Source organism: Lithobates pipiens, unplaced genomic scaffold (genome assembly GCF_037356315.1).
Source record: "Lithobates pipiens isolate NorthernLeopardFrog02 unplaced genomic scaffold, aLitPip1_a1.2 Scaffold_13, whole genome shotgun sequence".
Classification (NCBI taxonomy): domain Eukaryota; kingdom Metazoa; phylum Chordata; class Amphibia; order Anura; family Ranidae; genus Lithobates; species Lithobates pipiens.
The window spans coordinates 307003258-307021906 of record NW_027507718.1 but is presented as its reverse complement, the minus strand read 5'-3'; the positions used below and the strand labels follow the sequence as shown (position 1 = coordinate 307021906).

The 18649-nt window shown below is 44.3% G+C and overlaps 1 long non-coding RNA gene across 1 annotated transcript in view; it reads right to left on the bottom strand.

Annotated features, from left to right (window-relative positions):
- The window catches only part of LOC143976112 (uncharacterized), a 53800-nt gene extending 35413 nt beyond the window's left edge, over positions 1–18387 (bottom strand). Inside the window, exon 1 of the long non-coding RNA XR_013272514.1 lies at positions 18349–18387. This is a non-coding gene — a long non-coding RNA (uncharacterized LOC143976112). The remainder of the gene's footprint in view (positions 1–18348) is intronic.
- Positions 18388–18649: the final 262 nt, after the last annotated feature.

The window sequence follows — 18649 nt, the reverse complement described above, 5'->3', positions numbered from 1 at the left end:
CACCTCCCTGTCACCGCTTGAAGGCAGCCATGTCTAGTTGTTTGGCAGCACTGGCTGGGCGGGGCCTCGTCTCGCACTGCAACCTGATTGGCCCCAGCTTTTCTCATTCTCCCGGGCATGGGCCGGCTCCCCCCTGGCTCTTGAACTTTGCAGCGCGCCCTCCGGGCAAGGAGAGAAGGAGAAGAAGAAGAGCGTGGGGGGAGGGAGATGGCGGAACGGAGGGTGTCTCGGTGGCACGGTGCATTGACACTGGTAGTACTAGTACTTCCTGCGGGGCCGCCTGCTGCACACACCCGCTGGACCTGCTAGCTACTGAAGGTGAGAAGGAGAGCCGGGCTGTGTGTGCGGTATGGAGGGAGGAGGAGATGTCCTAAAACACGTGTGTGTCTGTGTGTGACTGTGTGTGACTGTGTTTGTGTGACTGTGTGTGTGTGTGTCTGTGTGTGACCTGTGTGTGTAACTGTGTGTGTCTGTGTGTGTGTGTGTGTGTGTGTGTGTGTGTGTCTGTGTGTGTGTCTGTGGTGCAGAGACATTACGTCATAGGACACGTCATACACGTCATTGTTCAGTGTAGTGGTCAGTGGTCAGTGGTCAGTGTGTAGTGTAGGGGTCAGTGTATAGTGTAGTGGGCAGTTTAGTGGTCAGTGGAGTATGTAGTGGTCAGTGTGTAATGTAGTGGTCAGTGGGCAGTGTAGTGGGGTGTCTAGTGGTCAGTGGGCAGTGTAGTGGGGTGTCTAGTGGTCAGCGTAGTCAGGGGTGTACCAAGGGGTTGGCGAAAGCGGCACCCACCGGGGGCGCAGGACGAGGGGGGCGCAAATTGGCAGGGTCCTACACCCTCCGCCACCCTTTCACCCACTTCCAGCACGTGTAGTCCCTCCTATTCCCCCCGGGCCCACCACACCTTCCTGTCACCGCTTTAAGGCAGCCGTGTCTATTTGTTTGGCAGCGCTGGCTGGGCGGAGCCTCGTCTCGCACTGCAACCCAATTGGCCCCAGCTGTTCTCGTTCTCCCGAGCACGGGCTGGCTCCCCCCTGGCTCTTGATCTGTGCAGCGCGCCCTCCGGGCAGGGAGAGAAGGAGAAGAAGAAGTGCGTGGGGGGAGAGAGATGGCAGAGCGGAGGGTGTCTCGGTGACTTTACCGCTAGTAAAAGAGCTAGCAGAAGATAGCGGAGGAGTCCGGCGAGAAGACCCCCGAAGATGGAAGAAGAGAAGACCTCCGGAGCTGTCTAATAAAGTATTTTAAAAACCTGTGCTGTGTGTTATTTATACTTTTTTCCCCAGGTGAATGGGTAGGGGTACCATGTACCCCATACTCATTCACATAGGGTAGGGGGCCGGAATCTGGGGCCCCCTTATTAAAGGGGGCTCCTGGATTCTGATAAGCCCCCCACCCGCAGACTCCGACAACCAACGGCCAGGGTTGTCAGGAAGAGGCCCTTTTCCTCATCAACATGGGACAATGTGCTTTGGGGTGGGGGGGCGCTCGCTCGTCCCCACCCCTTTTCCTGACCGGCTGGGCTGTGTACTAGGATAAGGGTCTGCTATGGACTTTGGGGAGCGCCCATGTCGTTTTTTCGGCGTAGGGCTTCCCCTTTAAATCCATACCAGGTGACAGTGCTAGCAAGGTGTCAATCTCGCCGATGGAGGCAGCGACATTGACTTCCTGCACTAGTCCCGTCTACCTGGAGCCACGTTCAAAGGGAACAGACTTTTCTCCGTGTGTGGACAAGTCCGTTCATTTCAAAAGTCCGACGGACTAGCACACAGGCGGGGGGATTGTCCGCCGGACTGCCGAGTCCGGAGGAGAATTTTGAGTCAAAAGTTCTTTCTAAGTCCGCTGGACTTTTGGGAAGAAAAAGTCTGCCGGAGCCCACACACGGGTGGATTGTCCGGCAGACTCTGGTCTGCCGAACCAAGTCCGTCGGATAATCCGATCGTGTGTACGCGGCATAACAGGCTTTCTTCTAAGATTGACCTGTATTTGGTTCTATCCATCTTACCAACAACTCTGACCAGTTTCCCTCTCCCTGCTGAAGAAAAGCATCCCCACAACATGATGTTGCCACCACATTGTTTCACGGTGGGGGTGGTGTGTTCAGGATGATATGCACTGTTCCTTTTCTACCACACATAGCGTTTTGCTTTTAGGCCAAAAAGTTCAATTTGGTCTCATCTGACTAGACACCTTCTATAATATATTTGTTGTGTTTGCCACATAGCTGCTCGCAAACTGCAAACAGGACTTCTTATGGCTTTCTTTCAGCAATGGCTTTCTTCTTGCCACTCTTCCATAAAGGCCAGATTTCTGGAGTACACAACTGATAGTTGTCCTGTAGACAGATTCTCCCACCTGAGCTGTGGATCTCTGCAGCTCCTCCAAAGTTACCATGGGCTTCCTGGCTGCTTCTCTTATTAATCCTTACCTGGCCTGTCAGTTTAGGTGGATGGCCATGTCTTTGTAGGTTTGCAGTTGTGCAATACTCTTTCCATTTTCGGATGATGGATTGAACAGTGCTCTGTGAGATGTTCAAAGCTTGGGATTTTTTTTATAACCTAACCCTGCTTTTAAACTTCTCCACAACTTTATTCCTGACCTATCTGGTGTGCTCCTTGGCCTTCATGATGCTGTTTGTTCACTAAGGTTCTCTAACAAACCTCTTAGGGCTTTAAAGAGCAGCTGTATTTATACTGAGATTAAATTACACACAGGTGGACTCTATTTACTGATTAGGTGACTTATAAGGGCAATTGGTTCTACTATAATTTAGTTAGGGGTATCAGAATAAAGGGGGCTGAATACAAATGCACCCCGAAAGTTCGGACCCAAATAACAAACCCCAATAAAGTCAAAAGGACCCAAATGTCAAAAATCAAAAGTGCTCATTTTGGAGGCTTATATGCAAGTAATTGGGCATACAATGGTTATAGTGGTCCGGGTCCTGCCCTGGGGGAAATGTATCAATAAAAGAAAAGTTTGTGAAAAACATCATTTTTAAATGAGCAGGGATTATTTTATTTTTAAAGTGAAAGCATAAACATTTAAAATTCCTCACAATATAGTGCCTGGGGGGTCCCCTTAGTCTACCTGTAAAGTGTCAGATCTGTACCATGTCTAGAATCTGCTGTAGCAATAATTGCATTTATAAAGCCAAAAAAATGCCATTTTCCCTGCAAGCTGCCTTTACTTGGGAACAAGGTTAGATATTTTTTGGATACATTCTGGTGTCACTTTCACTTTGGATAGAAGTAACGAGTGTGTAAAAATTGGCCTTTGGGTGTCGGTGGTGCCTTCCCACCGAAACCCTATAGAGGTAATCTTGATGAAAGCAAGAATTGGCATTGCTGTAAAAAATTGCAATAATATGCACCTGTCAAACAGGTGGCGAAAAATTGGTCTTTGGGTGTTGGTGGTGCCTTTCCACTGTAACCCTATAGAGGTACTCTTGATGAAAGCAAGAATTGGCTATGCTGTAAAAAATTTCAATGATATGCACCTGTCAAACAGGTGCAGAAACATGACTCTTTGGGTGTCGGAGGTGTCTTCCCACCATAACCCTATAGAGGTAATCTTGATGAAATCAAGAATTAGCTTTGCTGTAAAAAAAATTGCAATGATATGCACCTGTCAAACAGGTGCAGGAAAATGAATCTTTGGGTGTCGGGGGCGCCTTTCCACCGTAACTCTATTGAGGTGCTCTTGATGAAAGCAAGAATTGGCCTTGCTGTAAAAAATTTCAATGATATATACACCTGTAAAAGGTGCTGAAAAATTGATCTTTGGGTGTTAATTGTGCCCATGAAACCTATACCAAATACATTCTTCCAGATTAAATGATTGAACTCCCCCAAAGTTAGGCAGCCCCAAAGTCCCACAGAGATTCCACATCCCATAAAGACTTAATCTGTGACATCAGCATCAGGGGCTTCATAGCTGGTAATCCATGACTGATTCATTTTTATAAAAGTCAAATGGTCCATGGAGTATGTGGACAGACACGTTCTATGTTCAGTAATGATACCTCCTGCAGCACTGAATGCCCATTCTGAAAGCACCCTGGATGTAGGGCAGCCCAACAACTCAATAGCATACTGGGCAAGTTCTGGCCAATGGTCTATTCTCATGACCCAGTAAATCAGTGGATCTTCAGCTGGAAAGCTCTCCATCTCTCTTTTGGCCCTGAGGTAATTGTCCACCATGTGATGCAGATGCTGCCGATGGGATGTGGAAGCTGATAGCCCTGGGTGGCAAGGACTAAAAAAATTCCGAAATGCCTCACTTAAGCGGACACCTTCTCCAACTCTCCTGTCTTGACCAACAGAAGACTCAAAACTATGTTTTCCATGACACTGTAACCTACTGGAGTCAGGAAAAAATGTTCAAAAAAATTCTCTTTAATGTGTCCTCAAGAGATTTTATCTTCTGCATTCTCTGTGGGGACAGGATGAGTTCTGAGACCTTCCCCTTATAACAGTGGTCAAGGAGGGTAGCTAACCAGTAATCATCCTGATCCTTTATGCCACGTATTCTTGGGTCCTTTTACAGGCTTTGATAGATGAGGTTGCCCATACACCTTAAATTTTCCGAGTCTTGAAAAGCAGACTCCTCTGGGTCACTCAGGATGACAGCATCTGGAACTCCTCCTCCCAGCCATGTGCTACTCCCAAGGATCCTGGGGTTGGAAGGCCATCGCTTACAGATTGATGCATGTCTTGCTCTTCTTCGAAGCCTATGAAAGTAGCAGAATCCTGTGTGTTCTGTCACATAGGACTGATGGTGTCTAGATAAAGTGGGCCTTGAGAGGAAAGGAAGTCCTCCTCTTCCTTCTGCTGCTCTGCCTCCATTGCCCTGTCCAAAATGCCACACAGAGTCTGCTCCAGCAGGAACACAACAGGGATTGTGTCACTGATGCATGCACTGTCATTGTCCACCATCCTTGTGGCCTCCTCAAATGGTAACAATACAGTGCATGCATCCTTAATGATCAGCCATTTGTGTGGGGAAAAAAAAGCTGAGGCGACCTGAGCCTGTCGTCATGCCGTACTGGCACAGGTACTCGTTGACAGTCCTCTGCTGCATGTATAGCTGCTGCAGTATTCCTAAAATTGAGTTCCACCCGGTGGGTATGCCACAAATCAGGCGGTTTATGGGCAAGGGGAATTCCTGCTGAATTTCAGCCAACCAAGCACTGGCTGTGTATGACCTCCTGAAATGGCTACAGACCTGGCCTGCTTTAGTACATCTTGAAACCCTCGGTATGTACTTAGGAAACGCTGCACCACCAAATTGAGGACATGTGCCAGGCATGGCACATGTGTCAACTTTCCCTGTCTAAGAGTGGGCAGGAGTGAGCCATTATCAGGCAAAACCATTCCTGGCTCAAGCTGGTAAGGTGTGAACCACCTCTGGGCTTGTCCCCGCAGAGCTGCAAGAATCTCTGCTCCGGTGTGGTTGCTATACTATAAACACCAACTGAAGCATTGCATGCCACCTTTTAGCCTGACTCTGGGAATGGCCCTTTGAATGCTTAGGGGGTAACTGATGTTCATAGGACAATTCTGCAGAGGAGGGCATGGATGTGGCGGAGGAGGAGGAGGAGGAGGAGGGTGTAGAGCTCACAGGTCTGGCATCATCCCCACCAGCTGTATGGAGACATGGGGGCACAACAAGCTGTAGCACCGAGCCCTGCCCTGCATCCGTTTGAGTTGCAAGCAGCGTTACCCAGTGTGCTGTGAACAAAATATATCGTCCCTGCCCATGCTTGTCAGACCACGTGTCAGCAGTAGGGGGGATTTTACGTCTGACTTCCTTGCCCAATGATGCCAGAACATTCCCTTCTACGTGATGGTAGAGAGATGAAACGCCCTTACGTGAAAAGTATAGCGACTGGGAACTTGCCATTGTGGTACAGCACATTGTGTAAATTCATGGAAGGGGGCAGAATCCACCAGGCTGAAAGGCAGAAGTTGGAGAGCCAACATTTTTGACAAGCTTGCATTCAGATGCTCTGCATGTGGGTGGCAGGGACTATTTTTTTTTCCGCTGCAGCACATGTAGCAGAGAAATTTTCCTGGCTACAGTCTACAGCTGGTGGTGTGCTGCTGGCAGATTTGCTGCTAGGATCTGGGACACCCTGTGCTATACCATAATCCCTGTCAGTGGAGGCTGCTGAAAGGTAATGACTCGGTATCTCAGGGGAAAACTTAAGTGGGTAAGGATGAGGAGGAGGGACAGATTTGTGCCCCTTTTGTGTGGCTTTTAGGTACTCTTGCCAACGGGCTGAGTGGTTGGATGTTAAATGCCTTTTTAAGCATGTGGTACCCAAATGGTTGGTGTTTTTGCCACGTTTGATGTGCCTGAGACACAGTTTGCAGATAGCAACAGTGTGATCTGTTACAGATGTGCTGAAAAAAGCACAGACAGCTGAGATTTGGGAGTGGCCTGGGAGATAACAGCTGCATAATGTGATGGAATAGGGTGGCTGCTCTCTACTATTTCTTGATATCGGCCTCCTCGGGGTTGTGCTGCCTCACCTTCAGCTTCCTCCTCTGCTCTATCTGGCATCCAAGTCGCATCAGTGGTCTCATCATCATCATCTCCATCTTCATTATTACCACTGGAGTCAAGTTGGCAATACGCTGCTGCTTGGGGAACATGAATGTCAGTTTGTCTACCAGTGTTCCTCCCTCTCTCTAGGCTCATATCCCTGTCAACCTCAACCTCAGAACCAACATCTGAATCCAGTAATGGCTGGGTATCATCAAGAAGCAAGTGGCTGACGCAGTGGTCAAATAACTTAGCTGACTCCTCAATGGCTGATGTTGGGGCTAGGGTAGGAATAGATGTGGACAAGAAGGCAGGTTTATCCACTCTGGCTGCTGCGGGGGACTGCACACTTGTCTCTGCTTGTGTGACAGAGGATGAGGAGGATGAGGAAGGTTTAGTAAGCCCGTCCACCACCTCATCTGCATACTGTGGCTGAAAAGCATGGGCAAGCTCACTAAACAGAGGAAATTATGCCCTGCCTGAGGACTGACCACCACGTCCACCTTCGCCTGTGGACACATTTGTTGCTGGCCCCCATTACAGTGCCAAGAGAATGTCTTCCCCTCCTTGTTGCCCTCTCAGACATTAATGGGAGGGAGGGGCCGGTGCTTATAATGTAAAGAAGAAGTTAAAATCTGTACGTAGATGCACTTTAATCAATGTAAAAAGGTGTTTGTGAACTTTAATTTGAGTACTCACACTACACACAGATAATCCATGGATACACTTTAATATACTGCAATATAATGTGCCAATCTTACAGTGACGCAAAGAACTATATGGCATTAAACTGACAGTAACACACACAAAACTATATGGTGTTAATCTGGCAGTTATGCACATAAAACTGTACGGCGTTAAACTGGTAGTAACGCATGCAAAACTATATGGCGTTAAACTGGCAGTAACGTTCACAGAAATGGCGTAAAAACTGGCAGTAATGCAAGAAACGATATGGTGTTAAACTGTCAGAAGCACACACAGAACTATATGGCGTTAAACTGGCAGTAACGTACGCAAAACTATATGGCATTAATTTGGCAGTAACACACACAGAACTATATGGCGTTAAACTGGCAGTAATGCACACAGAACTCCATGGCGTTAAACTGGCAGTAACACATGCAAAACTGAATGATGGTCCTCCTCTCTACACTCACACTATCCCCAGACTGACACTAAACTAATATTCTACACTGACAATTGAAGCAAAATAGCACAGTATAGCACACTAAGAAGAGGAGTGGAAAAAAAGTGGCAGAGGCCCTCGTTCAGACTTTTCAGACAATGGACAAAAGTATAATAAAACAAATATTTTATTAACAACAGGATTGCAACAGACAGGTCATACATAGAAAAGAGTTAAAAGTATACAATACATATTGACAAAAAATTTACACCGAATAGATGCTAGTGAGCCCCTGTGCATCAACGCGTTTCGCTATTGCTTCTTTAGGACACACAGGGTTTTGGTTGAAAGAAAACATGTCTCACTCACAGATAACCGGTTGTCTACACATGGAAATCTCCCGGATGATCAGCAGTAAATCACCATGTATAACAGAAAATGGCTGCCATTGAAAGAATACTTTTATACTGTGCGGCGGGAATGAACCATCATTGGATAAAGTCATGATGACAGTGTCCAATCATAACTCTGACAGTGCTCTGTGTCCTGATTGGCTGAATCTTTCACTGCTTCAGCCAATCAGGGCTTGCAATACACTGTTCAGCGCTGCAATGCATTGTGGTCGGTTCGGGGGCTGAACAGACGAATGCCCCATTTGTTGGACTGTTTTCCGAATGACTGGACAGTAAAAGTGTGCCCTGAACTTATGCTCCGGCCGAAACCGGTCGCCCATCACTAGTACTCACAAAAAGAAACCTTCAATGAGCCATAAAATCACACAATGTGGAATAGTGCAAACACATGTGCTTCACACATCACGGGTTATAACCTGATGCATTTTGGGGGCACAACCCCTTCCTTAGAGCTCTGAGCCTAGCTCTCAGGAAGGGATGCACCCCTGAAATGCATCAGTTTATACTCCGTGATGTTTCAAACATGTGTCCACACTATTCAACATTGTGTGATTTATAGCTCTTTGAGTGTTGCTTTTTGTGAGTACCCACCTTTTTATTGATTTTATCATTTATTAAATGTCATTGGTAATGCACTAGGTGTGTGTGCCTTCCTTTTTGTTTTTTCTTTAGTTTAGTCGAGTTTTAGTTTTTAGTCTAAATATCCCATCTGAGGAAGGCAGCAACCACATGACAAAATGTGGAAAATGTCAAGGGTTATGAATACTTTTTCAAGGCACTGTATCTAGGTGGTTATGACTAAGGCCTTATAGGCTGAAACGTGTCAACTGATTTAATCTGCGTTTGTTCACTGTGGCTATTCAATAAAATGAAGATATTTTAAGAGCAACAACCGGAATGCAGATAATTTTTTACACTGTATCTAGCTTTCTATAAATTGCCCAGTAATTTTAGCCTGTATCTGTACCATACACCTGGATGTTCTTAATGTATAGTTTGTCAATCAAGTGTGAGGATGATTTGCATGGCTTATCTTTTTTTAAGGATAAGTCATAGAATAAAAAGAACATTGTATTGTATGAAGGCTCTTCTGTGCTAAGCACTGGTTCAATGTACATTTTTTGGGGTTCTTTTAGTGCTTTCTCGCCATAAACGTCTGGGTAATACATTTGCTTAAGCCTTCCCCTCTTTGTTGAAGACTATACAAATAATGTTCGTTAGAGTTGGGCTTTAACCCCTCACGCCTAAGGGTAAAACAAATCTAAATACCTAAGCACAACTTTGCAACTTTGTCATATGTTAGTAAAACTGTATATATCCTCACAAATACTTTGTGCATACAGGTGGATTATACCTTTTTTTTTCCAGGACAAATTGGACTTTATTTTGGTGATAAATGGTAATGGATATCTCCTTTTTTTTCATTAGCAAAGGAAAATGGCCCAAAATAGTAAAAAAAAAATATATATATTTTAAAATTTAGCTGTATATTTCTTGCTATTATCATAATTTACCACCAAAGAACAGTACAAAATAAATTCTTCTGCTCCCAATGATTGCAGTGATACCACATATGTGTATATTAGTTGTTGTTTGTACCCATAGTACAGCCCAGAAAAAATGGTGCACATTCTGTATTTTTTTTATCCTGCCTTAAACACACAGACACTTACGGATACTGATACCAATTTAATTTTTTTAATTAAATTTTTAATTTACATTTTTTTATTCTACCCAAAATATACTGACTGAGACCTTTTATTCTGACCTTGACCTTTAACCCTAACACTAGCCCTGGCAACAGGCTCCCCGTTTTTTTTTTTTTTTATTCTTCATTTTTAATTTTTATTAGATTTTTTTATACACTTTGGTTTGTTTACATTTTCCTCTCCTGCAAAAAAAAGGAAGATACAATGTATCTTTTTCTTCATTCAGAAGAGGAAGGAAACCCAGGGGTGGATTCGCTGTGACCAATCAGAGGCTAACACATGGATCAGGTGACCCGGAAACGACAGTCCCAGTTCGTGCAGTACGCTCCCAGCACAATGAGAGGTAGGCATATAGGCTGCCCCACGGTAAAAATCCCACTTGCAGTGGGGTGAATCTTTCATATCCAATCATTGCAATAATAATTATGTGTAGCACTAACCCCCGAAGGAGCTGCTGGTTAGTTTTGGGCTTACCGTTACCTCCTGTTTTCCTCATTGTACGTCTAGGGGTTCCGGTGGTAGATGGCCATGCAACTTAGAGACTGACAACAGATCCACTGAATGGATTTTATATGCAAAAACATAGACAATGAAACAGTCTCTTGAGTTGGGATCAGAGGGTTGGAAAGGGAAGTTCAGGTACTCTTAGTGTAAAAGTCAAATTTGTTGAAAAACTTGCTTACTTTGACTGCATCCAGAGAATAGCTATTTGCAACTGGATGATCACTCAGGTTGGACAGTCCTTCTCTCACAAGGCCTAGCAGCCAACAAGGTGCTTACTCAGGAACAAGTCTCTGCCACAGACGTTGTTGTTGAACATACAAGATAATGTCTCTGCCACAGACGTTGTTGTAGAACACGTAGGAAAACTAAGCTTGAAACACTTGTAGGATACCTGGTTCTTTCATCCAGCTTGGCGATATCCACAAGACCGGATTCTGTCGGTTACTTCAGCCCTTTCAGGCTCTTACTAAGAAGCCAACCCACATGTGGTCTTCCTCTGAAGAGTCCTCCCCTTGAATGCTTGAAGTCACTGGGTCTCTCCCGAACCAGATTTGGCACCCAACCACCTCAGAATCCTTCTCTTCGTTTCCTTGCCTCAGGCTAGACATTAAAGTCGGGTGTATCTGCACCTCAGGCCAAAGCCTTCCTGGGGGCTGGTCAGGAGGACCAGGACCATGAAGTCAGTACATCATTCTGGACCGGAACCCCCGAACCACATGACGTCCGCATCTTAAGTACCCTCTCCCAGAAAGCACAGCGAGAGCATCCCTCCCACTGGGCGGGCTCTGAGAGAGAGTAACTTAAGCACCTAACCAGACCATAGTTCCATGCCTGCCAGAAGAGGTAGTGCCCCCTGTGGCCAGGCTGAACATCTCACAATCCAGTCAGACTGCGGAAGTCTAATTTAGACAATTGTACCCAAACCAAACTGCAGTTCAGGCAAAACTTTAACTTTGGAAAAATGCATAGCGCGCGCTCTTCAGGAGCCGCCGCTACATATGCTATTAGCTTTTAGATTAGATTCTTATGTACTGGGGAAGCAATTTCATTGGCCTCACCTCCTGCACTCCACTTCCTGTGAGTGTAGGAGAGCAGAGGCTTCTGGAAATGTATGTACCAATAACATAATAGGAACACATTGAGACATAACTACAAAATAGTAACCCAAACTATACAATAAGAAATAAAATGTGCTTGTCAAATAAATCAAATCCTTTTTTTTCCTGGCTGTGAATTTTGATTGCTCTTTCACCCTGACTTAGACTCATTTGTTTGTGTTCTGCTGTGCGTACGGAATGTTCTACATGTTCATTTCAATGGCTTCTCCACTGCTATTATGGAATCCTCAGACTAATTTAATGGCTTTTGAGCCCAATGTTATATCATCTTGCCAGGTACATTTGATATTTTTCTTTACTATAGTCATCCCTGAACAAATGGGCTATACATTACCATCCTCAAATAAACTGTATGTTGTTCAACCTAACTTACCAGCTGGCCTGAGGCCATGTGCATCTACTGGTGAAATTTCCATAACACTTTGGGGTATACTTATGTATCCCTTACTTCAAGGAATCTAATAGTAAACACATGTCTGCTGCTGAGCATTAAATCAGTCAGTCCAGAGCTAATTTTGCCATGCCAAAAGAAGTGTATTTCAATGAAAGTACAGTGTTTTCCTCATTTAGGTGGTTGGAGTTATTTCATGTTCCTGGCTTCAATGTGGGATGAAAGGAAAACGTATGGTTAAGTGTATGGTTAATAGGGTTAGCATCTCTAGGATGTTGCTTGCTTCCAATCACATGTTTTAATACTAACATTTGTCTAACTGCCTAAACTGGAAATAGAAAAACAATGCAATTAGAAGTGAAATGATGTCTTGTAAATCCATCTTCACTTGGATTGTTGTAGCTGGAAGCTTAGCATGGAAAAACACATATTAACATCATTATTCTTTTATTATGCCTGCAAACATAAATGTCATATGTGTGTAATAGGAATGTGAATAATAAATACTTGGGAATATGCAGATTATATGTTTCTGCAAAGTGTAAACCTGGAATAATAAGATGCAATCTGTAAGGTATACCAAAGTTGTATCCTAGTTATCAACAAAGTTGGAACTGAATGGTGTTGACATTGTCCAGAGAATATCCAGCTGTTTCCAAATATACAGGCTGCTAATGGAGTTTTCCTGTGAGCTCTTTTTCCCTGGTGAACATCAGGTTAGACAGTTAAGGATAGGATTGAAATGACAGTACGCTAAATGTTCCAGCTTGGATACACTAGAGGAACATTCTAGTCAAATATAAAAATGTTGCATGTGAACTGACTCAAGGTCACAGTTAACATTCTGAGCAGTTATACATTTTATCATGGCAGCCATGTTTTGCATGTGTCTAGTCGTTTACTTAATACCTGTATTTTTTGTTATCCTCATCTTTGCAAAGATATAGACAATCTTTTTTCAACCAGAATGCCATAGCACCCTGGAGTGCCTTCTAGGTGCTTTAATGTTGTCTTGGCAAAATGCCTGATGGCTGCCCCAAAACTGCCCAAAAAGTGTGTAGAAGCCAGCAGGAGGATTGCGTCTGTCCTTAACCACTTGCTTACTGGTCACTTATACCCCTTTCCTGCGCAGGCCTATTTTTAGCGTTCAGTACTGTCCAATTTGAATGACATTTGCAACACTATACCCAAACTACATTTTTATAATTTTTATCGTTTTTTTTCACAAAAATAGAGCTTTCTTTTGGTGGTATTTAATTAGCACAATTTTATTTAATTTTTTTTGCTAAAGAAACAAATAAAGACCAAAATAAAAAATAGTTTGTTGTCAAATTTTGCAAATAGGTCATTTTTCTCCTTCACTGATGTGCACTGATGAGGCTGCACTGAGGGGCACTGATGAGGTAGCACTGATGTGCACTGATGAAGCTGCAATGATGGCCATTGATGAGGCGGCACTGGTGGACACTGAAGAGGTGGCGCTGTTGGGCACTAATGAGGAGGCACAGATGAGGCTGCACTGATAAGTGGCACTGATAAATGACACTGATGTGCACAGAGAGGTGGCACTGATGGGTACTGATAGGAGGCACTGATTGGCACCGATAGGTGGCATTGATGGGCACTGATAAGCACTGGTAGGCAGCACTGATAGGCAGCCCTGATAGGTGACACTGATGATGAGGCACTGATGAGTACTGAGCGGCAGCACTTATAGGCACTGATTGGTGGCACTGGTGGGCACTAATAGGTGGCACTGGTTGGCACTGATTAGTAGCACTGGCAGGCACAGATTAGGACCGATGTACATGTAACAGAAGCCGGTTACCGGCTTTCTTCTATTCTCCTCACGCTGATTATGAGGTGAAAAAAAGCTGATAACCGGCTTTTGTTTACTTCCGTGATCAGCTGTCATTGGCTGACAGCTGATCACATGTTAAATGGCTACTGTGATTGGCTTTTTCCCCTGTTCTGTGATCAGCCGAGTCCAAAGGACTCCACGATCACAGAGCATTCCGGCCACACACCGCAGGGGGCACACAAGCAGCTCGATCATGGGAGGATGTCTATTGATGCCCCCCTGGCACTAAAAGCCTGTGCTGTAACCGTCTCTGGGTTATGGGGGGACACAAAAAGTGGTTAAAGTGACTCTAATGCCCCGTACACACGAGCGGACTTTTCAACATCCAAAGTCCGTCAGACCGAGTCCGTCAGACTATCCGATCGTGTGTGGGCTGCAACGGACTTTAGCTTCGCAAAAGTCTGACGGACTTTAGAAATGAAGCATGCTTCAAATTTTCCCGACGGAACTCCGCCGGACCCGGTCCCCTTCGAAAAATCCGCTCGTGTGTATGCTACTCCGACGGACTAAAACCGACGCTAGGGCAGCTATTGGCTACTGGCTATGAACTTCCTTATTCGAGTCGGGTCGTACGTCATCACGTTCAAATCCGTCGGAGTTTAGTGTGATCGTGTGTGGCCAAGTCCGTTCGGCCGAAAAGTCTGTCAGAACTCCGTCGGAACTCCGGCGGAACTCCTTTGGAAGTCTGTCGGACATAAGTCCTCTCGTGTGTACGGGGCATAAAGGTTAGTATATAACATTTTTATATTTACCCGCCCTGATCCTCTTCTTTTTGGGTTTCCTGCCAAAGGTTCTGGCTCCCCCCCCCCCCGTCAATTGCCCCCAATAGCAAGCTGCTTGCTATAGTGACACTCAAGCAGTCTTGCTTCTGAGTCATGCTCCCATGAATGTCCATTCACACACAGAGCGCATGGATCAGCCCTGCCCTCTCCTTATTGGCTCACTGACTGTAACTAATAGCAACAAAAGCCAATGGTTCTTGCTGCTGCATGAGCCAACGTGGAGAGAGATATCCAATAGATTGCGATGAGATAAGTCTATGGGGGGGGGGGGTTGGGGGGCTGTACCCAGAATGTTTTTTACCTTAATGCATAGAATGCATCAAGATAAAAATCATTCTACCTTTAGAATCTATATTAATTACATAAACCCACAGGTTTGCACTGGGCAGCAATACAACCTTGGGCAGCATGCAGGCCAGCCACCAGTAGCCATGTTTGCAAAAACTCTTATGTGGATTCCATTCACTTCCTGCAAACACTTTGCATTTTATGTTATAGACCGACACAAAGTGGCACATAATTGTCAAGTGGAAGGAAAATGATAAATGGTTTTCAACATTTTTTGCAAATAAATATATGAAAAGTGTGGCGTGCATTTGTATTCAGCCCCCTTTACTCTGATACCCCTAACTAAATCTAGTGGAACCAATTGCCTTCAGAAGTCACATAATTACTAATTAATTAGTACATAGAGTCCACCTGTGTGTGTAATTTAGTCTCAGTATAAATAAAGCTGTTCTGTGAAGCCCTCCGAGGTTTGTTAGGGAACTTTAGTGAACAAACAGCATCATGAAGGTCAAGAAACACACCAGACAATTCATGGATAAAGTTGTGGAGAAATTTAAAGCAGGGTTAGGATATAATAAAATATCCCAAGCTTTGAACATCTCACGGAGCACTGTTCAATCCATCATCCGAAAATGGAAATAATATGGCACAACTGCAAACCTACCAAGACATGGTTGTCTACCTAAACTGACAGGCCGGGCAAGGAGAGTATTGATCAGAGAAACAGCCAAGAGGACCATGGCAACTCTGGTGGAGCTGCAGTGATGCACAGCTCAGGTGAGAGAACCTGTCCACAGGACAAATATTAGTCGTGCACTCCACAAATCTGGCCTTTATGTGTGGCAAGAAGAAAGCCATTGTTGAAATAAAGCCATAAGAAGTCCCGTTTGCAGTTTGTGAGAAGCCATGTGGGGGACACATCAAACATGTGGAAGAAGGTGATCTGGTCAGGTGAGACTTAAATGGAACTTTTTGGCCCAAAAGCAAAACGGTATGTGGTGCAGAAAACGAACACTGCACATGACCCTGAACACACCATCTCCATCGTGAAACATTGTGGTGGTAGAATCATGTTATGGGGGTGCTTTTTCCTTAGCATGGACAGGGAAGCTGGTCAGAGTTTTTTTCTCACCATATCAGCAGGTAGTGAGTGGGCTGTGACCCATACTTATTCATGTGGGGTGCAGTAGCTGGGGCCCCACTTCTAGATTCCAATAAGCCCCCCACCCGAAGACCCTACAGCCACCGTGAAAGTGTTGTGGGGAAGGGGCCCTTGTCCTCATCAACATGGGGACAAGGCATCTCCTATGTTGAGGGCATGTAGCCTAATGTGGTTCAGGAAGAGGGAGCCGCATGGTTGTCACCCCCCCCTTTTACCTGGCCACCCAGACTGTATACTCAGACTAAAGGTCTACACTGGATTTTAAAGTGTTTCTAAAGGTAGAAGGTATTTTTTTACCTTAAAGGGGTTTTAAACCCTCAAGGTTTTTCACCTTAATGCATTCTATGCATTAAGGTGAAACACCTTCTGTAGTGCAGTAGCCCCCCAGAGCCTCCCTTTTACTTACCTGAACCCGATTGTTCCAGCAAAGGAGATGAGCACAGCAGCTCCAGCCGCTGTCTCGGGTCCTCATTGGATAGATTGATAGCCATTGGCTCCCGCTATTATCAATCAAATCCAGTGACGCAGAGCCAGGGGCGGGCTGAGTCCTGTTGTCTCTGTCAATGGACGCAGCAACAGGACTAGAGAGCGCGCCCGCATGAGTGCCCCCATGGAGGTACTCGAGAAGAGGAGGAGCGAGGAGCACTGCCAAGGGACCCCAGAAGAAGAGGACCTGTGCAAAACCCTACAGAGCAGGTAAGTATGACATGTTTATTATTATTTTTTTAAAAGAGCCTTTGCAATCCCTTTAATGCATAGAATTAAGGTAGAATTAAGGTAAAAAACCTTCTGAGTACAGCCCCCCACCCCATTCTTACTTTAGCCCCACCTTGTTCCAGCAATGTGTTTGAGAACAGTGGCTCTCCAGGGTTTCTGTCTCCTCATTGGTGCACACAGCAGTGAGACCCATTGGCTCTTGCTGCTGCCAATCACAGATGGTGTCCAAGCCATGCCAAACGCGATGATGTCACTGCCCACCTGATCCGTAGCACCAATTGGTTTTCTCAAAGGATGAAATCAGGAATCAGCATCACGCTCTAAAAATCACAAAGAGGACTCTACTTCTGCTTTATGACTTTAACAAATACCTTAACACATTTTGTATCAATTACTTAATTCAAAAATGCAAACTCTTGCAAATCTGGTCATTTGTAGAGATACTAGGCATGCTATTGTTAAAAAAAAACACATGCACCTATATGAGCATGGGGGACCTGTTCCAATGCCAATTATTTTTAAGAGAAAGCAACAGCGTGGATGCCAAATTGGTATTTTTTTCTTGCATAATTAGTGTTATATACAGACAGCAGCACCCCAAACAACTATTGTCTAAGCATGTCCATATTTTGAAACACAATGCACAGACAGATGTCATTACATAAATAAACAAACAGTGTTAGCCCTCAGATACAGATATCTAAAAATTGGATAACATCAGAACAATTTGTCTTTTGGTAGAACAAGGCTATCCAGTCTATGTCCAGCTTGTATTTGTACTCAAGGGGTAAAGGTGGTTTTGTTACCCAGTTTTTGTATTTGTTTTTGTTTTTTTCAAGCTATGCAGCAGTGTACTACAAACAAAGAAAAACTTAAAACAGATTTTCAGTAACAGGTCAAATGCTACACATTGAGCACCATGAGCACTAAAAAAAATAATAACACTAAAATGTGCGGGCGGCATCGATAGTTTAAATTTCTATTAGATAAGCACCTGAATGACCGCAACATACAGGGATATACAATGTAATACTGACATATAATCACACACATAGGTTGGACTTGATGTCTTTTTTCGACCTCACCTACTATGTAACTATGTAACTAGATAGTAGTCCGAATAAGGAATTTTTGTTTAATTGGAAAACTGTGAACACAGAGGGGATACACGAGACAATGTACCCTACTACTGCAATGTGTTTATTTGCATGTTCTAGCAATAGGTAATCATGATTGGGTATATCTCTCAGAAGGTGAAAAGAAAAAAACTAACAATCACAGTGCCAACAATCACCTTGTGGCGCTACAAAGAATAAACACTGTTAAATAGCAGTGTACTACAATGCCCAAAACTGAGCTGCGTGAAAATTATAAACGCATGTGCATAAATGCATTACAATAAACAATGAAGTAAAATGTGATTAAATGGCAATCAAAAAAATCGCATAAAGGTGATAAAGTGAATATGTGACAAAACATAAATAAAACAAATAAACACAATATTTTTCTGCTACAAATAGTGCTCTTAATGGAAATGTGCAGTTCCAAAGTATAATTAATCTTAAAGTTCGATCTTCAATCAGACACAATTGTTGAAGAGTAAAAACTGTGATGGTAGCATTAATTGAAAAAACTCCTTTTCCAGTGAAAGTTCTATAACAAAGTGTCCATAAACCGCAAAGCCTCCACCGCACCCTTGGTGATCGTGCCCCCCTTGTTTAGAACACTCACCCGCAGTATTGCCCAGCACTCTCGTATCGGACAAAAAACGCTTATAATGTATACAGATGATAACTGTTTCTCCAGCCAATTCTTGTGAAAAACTTTGCAGCAGAGGGTAATCAATTAATATCTCAGAGTTACCTCAGGGAGACAAAAGAAACTTCCCATAGTGCAAAATTGCAAAACTATTTTTAATCTCAATAAAAAACTCGATTAAAATCACACTCACATGGATCCAATTAAAAGCAGGCACTTCAGATAGACATTCCACTTATCAATTAGGAGATCCTTCACTCATAGGCATTGGTGA